Here is a 10,884-nt window from a genome sequence, read left to right as displayed (position 1 = left end):
CAGGAACAATGGGCTTTGCTTGTTTATAATTTTGAAAACTTCAAGGGCCATGGCTCTCATGCGCCTGATTTTCAGTAAGGGGAGGTTTGATTTTACTAGTAGCTGGTCATAACTATTTGTGTAGTCGTTATATCTTAGTGCTCGCTCTTGATTTTTTTCCCTATTTTTTTGCAATTTTGTTCACTACTAAAATGCCATACCAGAGGACAATAACAAAAGTTTAAAATTATAAAGAAATGATAAATCGTGAGTTTACGAAGATGTGTCCCGACAAGTTTTAACACATTTAATTGACGAACTGCTTTCTTACAAATATTTGATAAACGAGAATGAAAGTTTAAAATCAAAAGTAATACCAAGCACTTTTACTTCATCCTCACAGGCAAGAGTTGTACCATTTAAGTTTTTTATCATGCGCTTTTCCCCCAGTGCTATTGCTTGAGCTTTTTTTCTTGGTTTCCCTGCATTTTAAAAGCTGAGAACCAGTGGATGAGAGTACCATTTTCCTTTTCAAGTGTAGTAATAACATTTTGTGAGATAGGATCTGATTAGGATAAGGTGTTGTAAGCTACATATTTGTACAAGTTTGAATGTTTTACAAAATAGAAAAATATCATTAATGAGACTATTAAAAACAACTGGCCCAAGAATTGATCTTTGAGGTACACCTTTAAAGAAATCAAATGAGATGCTTATATTTTGACTAATTTGACACACTGATTTCTGCAAGATAAACAATTCTTTATCAGATCTACCGCAGGTGGGGAGAGACCATAAGATTTTAGTCTTAGCAGAACATGATCATGAGGAAGACAATCAAATGCATTGGATAAGTCCATTAAAATAGCTGCAACATTGTCACAACTGCCTTTAATTGTGTTAGGTTCATTTCTTTAAAATTACCTTTACCAATCTAGTAAATGGATAATCTTTGTCAATCAAGAAAAACAATACTTAAAAACAATAACAATTTATTTACTTCAAAATAGAACTCAAGCTCCGGTGTAGTGCAGAAACAAACATAATACATCAGCCCCATGTGTCCCCAAATTGGAACAACTATTTTCTTCGGTATTCTCCCAGGTGTTCGCCGGAAGTACAAATCATCACCGGAAGTAGGCGTCATCAGACGAGCAAAATTGATTAATTCCAACATAATGTAGTATAATACCAGGGTAGGCTATGTACATCAATAAAAAGGTCACCAATTTAAAATATTGAACAGCCATAGATAACGACCTAATCTATTTAATTTAATTCTCATTAACAAGCCTAACATATACTTGTGACAAAAAACTACATTCCAAATATGGTCTTCCGTAACAACGCTTGAGTTCAAGTATTTTAACCTATAATCCAGATAATTTACGTCTTACAGCGACAATAATGTATACAAGCAACAAGCAAGTAGGGTGGGTATTGGTCCAAGATTTCGTATTGCGGTACATTAAGATATTTTTAACCGTATTGCGATACGTATTGCAATGTATTTCCAATGTATTTGAAATAACATTTTCTTACTATATTTACTTAATTTACATGCAGAATAACTATTATAAGTAACCTTGAACACGGAAAAAAAACTCTTGTTGATTTCATCTAAGTTATGCTCTAAAATGCTCCCACAAAACTTCTGTCTCACTGTTTGGCTTAATAACAAACTTTCATAAGTTTATTTTTATACTTTTAAATGACAAAATTCCTTAATCTAAGCATATGCCAATATATCAATATTACAAAATCGTACTGCGATACGATATTATTTGTCATTGTATCGCAATATATTGAAATATCGATATTTTTGCGCAGCGCTACAAGCAAATACTTTCGAATACACAAAATTCTTAGATAAACAGGAAAATAACACTTACTGGATTGTAGTCACAATCTTACACATGCAAAGACAAAAAGCCCAGGTTTCAAACGGTCCATACGGGATTCAAACGTCCACTAAGCTTTCAAGTATTCCATGCAGGTACCAGTAACACTTAAGAAATAAGATATCATTTTTAGAGTTTTATTGGGATGTGACATGAAGTCGGTCACATGATCAAATCCCAAAGGGCGTTATAGTAAATTCAATAAATTCGATCACGCACCGACTTCATGTCCCAATGAAACTCTAAAAAATGATATTTTATTTCTTATATTTATATTTTCCTGTTATTCGTGTTATATAAATATGCAACATAACGTAACTACGGCGTCATATGACGTCACAGTCAAGACTTTCTAATAGTCTCGTGCGGTTTGCCCAACTGCATGTCATTGAAAATTGAATGTCAATTTAATTTATATTGTCATATAAGGAAAGACATTAGCAAATGTAAATATTAAGTAATTCACCTCAATTTCACACATCATGGGAACCGCCAAATCCACAATGTATGGGTCTTTATCTCACACCGTCCACACTGTTTGGGGTCCAGAACTTATCTGACAAACCTAGCCAAATCCCCTGGTTAAGTGACTATAAATATCAATAAATTTGACAAACTGGTTTTCCAATCGATGCCTCAGCTCTATATGCTACAATTCAGTGATCATCGATGCGTGCAAGTAAAATACTCCAATATGTATGGAAGCGCATTTGGAGCAATATTTCCAATATTGTGACAAATATATTTATTTTCATCTAGACCTCTTTTGAAATCTTTGGTGATTCTTAATAGGGTCGATTGGCAACCATACCCTGATGTAAATGTTGCTGAATAAGCGTTAAATTTTTTTTTCTCAAAATAGTTTTATATTTGAGCGCTGATTGCATTTTCAAAAACCTTGGATAGAGCTGGGAAGACGTTTACTGGTCTGTAATTTCCCTTATCTAAGACACTGTTCTTTTTGTGAATAGATACTACTTAAACTATTTTCAGGGAATCTGGGAAAACTGAGGATAACAACGACATATTTACAAGTTTGGTCAAAGGTCTGATAATCATTGGCTTCGCGTAATGCAGTATCTTTGGAAAAATTCCGTCTATGCCGGTAGCTTTTCTGGTAATGACCTTACTAATTTGTTTACATATGAATTCTTTATCTTCAGATTTAAATTTGAAAATTTGATCACCGAGTTGTGGTTAGTTTTCCCTTATTGCTTGGGTGATCATCATCAGTGCTTATATTTGAATTATCCTATTTCTTTGGCCAAATTCATAAAGAAGTCATTAAAAATTTCTGATAGTTTGGGTTAGTAAGTTTCTTACAAGACTGTATAATTTTGTGCACTACTTTGTTTGTTGAAAATGGTTTAATAGTAGGTCAAAAGTCCTTAAATTTCGGACCACCTGTACATCTTTCCAGAAAGTAATTATCAACTGATTTATTCTTTACCTTTGTAACACAGTTTCCTTGAACTCTATAGCCTTCCCAGTTCTTACTTGTCTTACTAGCTTGGTATTTATAGCATTTTTATTTTGTTAAAGATAGTTTTGCGTAGTTTTTTTATTCATGTATTGAACCTGCGCAAGATCTGAAATAAAGGATGCCCCCATCATTTATTTTAAAGTACGACACCTCTTCTATTTGCAATTTGGTTATTTGATGTAGCAAAATTTTAAATGAACACCTATGAAATTATGAACATCACTCACACCACAGCTAAAATTGCATATCTTGTTAAATAAAGAACCATCCTTAGTCAAAAAAACATCAAGCAAACTTGGTTTAGCCATTGTAGGGAAACATTGGTAAAAACAAAAATATCACAGATGTCTAGCAAAGGGGCTCTTTTATTCTCATCTAGCAGATCAAAAACCGTATCTCCTATAAACATGATGTTATAGTATTCTCTAGTTGTTTTGTCCACCGTTTTGCAAAAATCGTCGTAAAAAGTAGATTTATGAACATTTGGTGGTTTGTATACAGCAGATAAAAACCATTTTTGACTATCCACTGTTATTTCCAGGCCTATTGATTCTATTATTTCAAACTCAAGTTGCTTTGTCCTATCACTTGCAATATCTGTACATGTACATTTCTGTCAGCTAGCCATTAAGTGAAGTTATTAATACTTAAAATAGAATCTAAAAAAAGAATCATCTATTTTAGTCTCAGAGATGAAAAGAATGTCAACGAGATTTCTATTCAGGAGGTATTGTATACTTTCAAATTTAGACCTTAAACTGTTTATATTTAAATAGCCACACACGAGATTTAATGGTAGTTGCTTACGAGTTTCTCTTAATTCACTGAAGATGTCGTACTCAGCATGTGCAATATAGATAGAACCATGGTTCGAGTTTCCCCTGCAGGGTGGTAATCTGCTGTCACAGGCTATACAGAAAAATGGATTGTTTGAATTTCCTAGCCGAGTAAATTCACAGACATTTTTTTTTGGTGTATTTTCGATTTCTCCAATGATAAAAAAAAATCGCAGTGTATTGCTTGCTGCTGATTTTTGCGTACCGGTTTATGGCATGCCATACAGGGATTCTTAATTGAACCTGGATTAGTGGATAGGTCACCTCCAAGACGTAAGAGTTTCAAAGCAAGATATTCAGGTCGGCATTATTTTGAAATTGACAGCTTCCGGTTTGCCCGACTAAAAAAGAATTTCGGTGTTTAAACTTGTTTCCAGGGTGTTAGATTGTACTGTAGTATATTTTAATGATCTGCAAAAAAAGAGTCCGTTGAGGTAAAATCTTTAGGAGAATTGTCTATAAAATTGATTAAAATCGCTAAAACTGTGGGCACTCTGTAACCACGTTTTCCCGCCATTCATGACGTATGTGTGAAAAACTTAAAACTTTAATAAAATACAAAATTTGGGAATGTTGAATGTTCAAGATAAAAATTTACATCGTTTTAGGAAATGTTCATACGTAAAGCATGCTCTTGCGTATCAAATCAACTGAGATACATAAAAAAAACCAATTCTCACCCAGATCAAGAAATTTAAGAAGAATTGACTTATCAATTTATTAAATTTCCGTCTGGATAAATTTTTATGTAAAAATTCATTTGATGGTGAAAAAAGACCGTCAAGATAGGCAAGGTGGAATGCTGCTTTAATAAGACAGAATAACGTTGAAAAAGTATGTTCCCATGAAAACAATTTCGATATCAAGCTGAAAGCAAATGTTTACAAACAACGGACGGCACAAGACAAATTGAGATTGCTGATAATGAAAATGAATAAAGAAAAATAACGTATCATTTAAAAGCTTTTATCAAGTTGTAAATACGGGATTACACGGAATTAAATACGTCAAACTTAGATAGTGTTATATAAAGACAATTTTCAAATGCAGATATTTTTTAACAAATACATAAATTAAAAAAAAAAACAGAATGAATGAAAAAATAATAGATTTGGGTTTAATAGATAATTAATTTATTAGAAATTAAAATCAAGAAATATAAAAAATAGTCCAAACATATTCATATATTTTTATCAAGTGGGCAAAGTAAAGGTTCAAGATCAGATATTCTGTACAATAGTTAAATATGTAATGTCTGTATCCACAGTGTACAAATAAAAAAGATTATAAAGTCACTAGTATAAGATAAATTCCATTACGGTAAAATATGTTCTCCATATACTTATTTAGGTTCACAATTGTTATATTGTATTTTCAAAGTCAACTCACACTTAAACTAATGGTACATGTGTGTTGATATTCCCTGCTTTCGCGAAAGCGCGGGACATTAAATCTCATTCGTCTGTCTGTCAGTTTATCTGTCCGTCCGTCACAAAAAATTAACCTTGCCCAAAACTCTTGATTTAATGGAGCTATGACATTCATATTTTATGTGTGTATTCCGTGTGAGAAGATCTTTCTTTGGGTACCACCAAATTTGACCTTTTGACCCTGATTTTGGAGTTTGACCGATTTTTACAGAAAACTTTTAAGTTTTTACTTTGGCCATAACTTTTGAACGGTAGATACTGGGACTTTTATATTACACATATGTATTCTTTGCGGTTAGACATTCATTGGATATCAACATCTTTGACCTTTGACTTTGAACTTTCCATAATTATGAGAACACTTTAACCTTGGTAATAACTTTAAAACGGTAAGGGCTAAGGCTTTTATATTTCACATATGTAGTCCCTGTGAGGATTCCTTTCATTGGAAACCAAGAACTTTGACATTCTGGCCTTGACCTTTGAGTTTGGCCCACTTATTTGACACTTTAACTTTGGTCATAGCTTTTGAAGGGTTAGGGCTAGGGCTTTGATTCTTCAACATTTAATCCTTATAACGACGCCTTTCATTGGATATCAATCTATTACACCCTTTGACCTTGGAGTTTGATCTACTTTTAAAAACTTGAACCTTGGCCATTACTTTTGAATGGTAAATGCTAGGGCTTTCATACTCAATATAAGTGATCCTTATGAGCAGACATTTCATTGGATACGAAGACCTATGACACTTTAACCTTGACCTTTGAGTTTGACCTACTTTTTAAAGTTCCAGTACCTATATATTTAATATGCATATCAGAAAAATTATTCTTCGCTCTGTTGCCGTACGGGGTTGTGTTTCACAAACGCATTTGTTCTTTAAAACGTTTGCGACGAGTTAGGGCCTCTATATTAAACATGTGCATTACCCAGGGTTCTCCATCATTTAAAACTTCACTGTGTTGCAGAGTTTACGCGAAGCATTAAAATTTCGCAGTATCTTTGCGTTCAAATTAGCAACTAAGTCATACATCACTATAAAAAAAGGAATGCATGAACACACTTTAAAAAAATATCATAATTCGTTAAATAACAGGGTATGGCTGTACATATTGATTAAAGTAAAAACACATTTTCTGAGAAGCAGAGGAAATTCTGGTCGAAACTGTCGAACAACTTAACATTTTAATGCGCCCGGATCAATAGATCCGAGGCGTATATAGTTGTCCTGTCTGTTTGTCTGTTTATCTGTATGTCGGTCTGTCTGCTGAAAACTTTAACCTTCGCCATAACTTTTGTACCTTGAGAAATAGAGACTTCAACTTGGTATGCATACTCCACTAAAAATGTTTTTTCAAAAGACACCAAGATCAATGGGAGTGTGACCTTGATGGTGACCTTCATGATAAAAATAGCTCTTTTCAAATTTTGCCATAGCTTTCGAAGCATAGAAGATAGAGACTTCATATTTGGGAATTCATACTTCACTAATAAAGCTCATACAAATGACACCAAAGTTATTGACCTTGTGAACTTGACTGTGACCTTAATACTAAAAAACAGCTATTTTCGGACTTTTGCTATAAATTTTGAATCATAGGAGATATAGACTTCATATTTAGTATGCATACTCCACAGCTAAAGTTCTTCAAATAACATTAATATCAAAGACCTTGCGGCCTTGACTGTGACCTAAATGCTAAAAATATTTTTTGTAACTTTGTAGCCGCCGGGCGCATAGTGTTTCACAAACACATCTTGACGAAAGTATATTTACCGTGATTATTTCTTAGTTTATTTTTAATTTAATAGAATTATCGAATTAACCCCCCCCCGACCCCCCCCCCCCCCCCCCCCCCAAAAAAAAACCTCACCATAGTAAAATACTTTTGTGTTCCTTGAACAGGTAGAAAATTTTCAGCAATTTTTTTTTCCATCCATAAGTTAAATGACTTTACGATGTAACTACAGCCTTGTCTCTATAGAAAAGACATATGAACATACTTAAAAAATAATACCTTATAATAATGCAACTACCAATTTACCGTTACATAAAAGTGTAAAAACAAATTAATACTTGTCTCTGTCCAGTTATGCGTAAAGTCCGGTGTAACGTTGAATTTTGACCCGGATTGAAAATTGACCCTTGAGTCATTTTTCAACGTTGAATACTGAGAACAAAGGTGTTGAATTTAGACCCTAGTCCGTTGAGAACTGAGCCGGGTCGTGGAATTTTGATCATGAAACCGGTTCTAAATTCAACAGCATAAAAACACATATTTATGACTTGGTTTTCACAACTGTGATTTAATCCGTAGGCGTCGGGAAAGGGGGGTGGGGGTAAGGGATGCTAAGTCCCCTCCCCACTTTTTTGCCAAAAAAAGATAATATAGGCACTGAAAAAAGTGAAATTGGTTAAGCTCCCCTTTCCTTATCTTCAACAGGCACTTCAAGTCAAAAAAGAAAGGACCGGGGTAAGTGGTAATGGTTGCGAAAAAAGAATTGGATTCTACACCCCCCCTTTTCACCTGTTTATAGCATTGTCGGAAAACGTTGCATTATTGTACTCTTTTTATTATTCTTATGCAAAACTTTCTTTTTCTTTTTCGTAATCATGCCATTCCTGTTCTATAAAATATGCTTCCTATTCGATTAGTTGTTATTCCTGTGTGAAAAAAAATGTTATTTCTGTCCGATAAATCATCACCTTTAAGTTGTTATTTTGTTCGAAAATATATGTTTCATATTCGATGATTTTGTCATTTCTATTCGATTATAAAATGATTCATATTCGATAATCTTGTTAAGGTCTTTCCATCCTCGCTATTTTTCTGGTTCAAAGTACAAAAAACTTTATTTATTTTCATTTAATTTTTAAGTTTAAATTTACCAAATATTGCCAAAAATGTATAGATCGCCATAGTATTTAAGATGGGAAACATAAATAAAAAGCATATGTCAACATAAAAAAATCATACATTTTTTATTATCAGTATGATGAAAAATATGTAAAAACTGTTTCAAATACATAATTCTGATGCTGAAAGTTCTAAAATACTTACTACTTATAAGATAAGTTTGAATAGCGAAAATCAGGGAAACTATTTAACATTAGAAATGCCCAGCTTCAAATGCCAGAAAGAAGATACCTAAGAAGTTTTTGGCCTTGTCAACACTTTTTGTTAACAATAATTATTTATCATTACTCCTATAGAAAACCATTCTTCCAAAAGATATTGTTCTAATGGGTATGGATTTAAAGTAATAACAGTTTCTGAAAAAAAAAACCTATGATATCATTGGAGGATGGACTTTTTTTTAACATGTCATTCCTATTTTATTGTGTCTACAACGAGTTCTAGTTTTGTCAAATTTCCCAGGATGCAATTATTGAAAAATAATAAGAAAACATCGCATAGGAGAGATAAAGTTATGCCATAAGATCAACGCAGCATAGTTAAGGTTACAAATGGAAATATTGGCGATTTTTTAAGATAAAAAATACATACTTAATTAGGATGGGTGATTCTTTTTAGGAATTCACTGATATCAAAAATATGTAATGTGGTTCAAATCTACATGTTGGGGACATTTATATTTTTTATTAAGACTTGCCATGTGATATCGACGTCACATGACTTTGGCAATTATACTTGCAGTTTAGAGGTCATCTATAAATTTCAATATTGCAAAGGCATAACCAATTTAAAAATCTTAGTTAATTTTATAATCCTTTTCAACACTATATGTAGTTTGTGAAAAGTGCTGCGAACCTATATAGATTCCTTTTTTTAATTGGTAAAATTTAATTTGTTAGACGGCAGGTTGAATATTTTGCTGGTCAACTACATTAAATAAAGCTATAATTAATTTATTTGTCAGATTTCAAGAGGTTCGCGGCATTTTTCAAATATCTTAATGCTTCTTGAGTTTATGTGTAAAATTTTGACAAGATAAATTGAGGGTATGCCCTTGCTATAAACCGATTTATTAGGGCCCTTCCGTTCCTTTTTCAATGAATCTGCATACAAACACACGATAGAATCGCTTGTCTGGAGAATGCACGTACAGTTTATAAATAAAATTCTAAAATAGACATCGCATCCAAGTTAACGGCTTTTTATTTTACTGCAAATAATATTTCATTTGAGAGCAAAAAACATTTTTCATTGTACAAAATGTGACTTGATCAGCCTCTCACTGTGTACAAACTGCGTCATTTTTGAGAAATGACGTCACATTGACAAGTGCATTGCAATCGATGCATCGTTTATATCCTGTTGTGTGGGATTTAACAAACGACAAAACTGCATGTAATAGTAAGTTTTTATGTAGTATACAGCGATCCAGCTGTTTTAAATAGAAGATTATTTCATTTTATGGTATTTTGAAGACCTTATATTATGTGTGACGTCATAGTAAACATTTCCCGTACAAATTAGGCCCCGCCTCTTTACTGTAACCTTAACTGTGCTGCGAAAAGTTTATCGAATAGGAATCGAATTTTCTAGAATAGAAATGGATGCTAGTATGTTTTCGAAGAACAACTTTATTGCATATAAACCAAATAATTATCGAATAAGAAAGATAAAATTATCGGATAGGAATGACAAAATTAGCAAATAGGAATTGCATGTTTTCCAAGATAAATGACATCGAATAAGAAACGCGTGTTTTCGAAAAGAATGATATATTATGATGTAGGAATCATACTGTCATATTTCCTCCAATGTGAATAGCAATTTATCAAATACAAATTACAAATTATCGAAAAGGAATAACAACTAATCCAATAGGAATCACATTATATGGAATAAGAATGATATGCTTTACAATAAGAATAATCTCATTCTCCAGGTTATGCTGCAAAAACGATAATTTTGTTAGCCAACGCAGGCTACTGACAGATAAGTTCGTTACAGGGATTTCACCAACCTTGTTTAAAATCAGCACGACTTACATGCTATGGTCGCTATATTTATCTTTTTAACAAATATAACCTATTATTGGATTCATTTTGACCATATGTGTTTCATTCTAATTTCTAGGCTTTGCATTTTCTTACATTTTATACTGAATTTGACAAGATGGAATGTTCTGCCACCTGAACAATACACGTAGGGCTCACTTTCTAGACACCAGATTTCCAGGACTTTTGTTTTATGTCCTTTTCATATTTTTCTAGTTATTCATGAATGCTATGGATTATAGAAAATATTGTCAAAAATAAAGTTATCATGCTTGAGGATAAC

This window comes from Saccostrea cucullata, unplaced genomic scaffold (assembly GCF_032062105.1).
Source record: "Saccostrea cucullata isolate Sc308-1 unplaced genomic scaffold, CSIRO_AGI_Scuc_v1 ctg1080, whole genome shotgun sequence".
Classification (NCBI taxonomy): Eukaryota; Metazoa; Mollusca; class Bivalvia; order Ostreida; family Ostreidae; genus Saccostrea; species Saccostrea cuccullata.
This window is presented reverse-complemented; position numbering follows the sequence as displayed.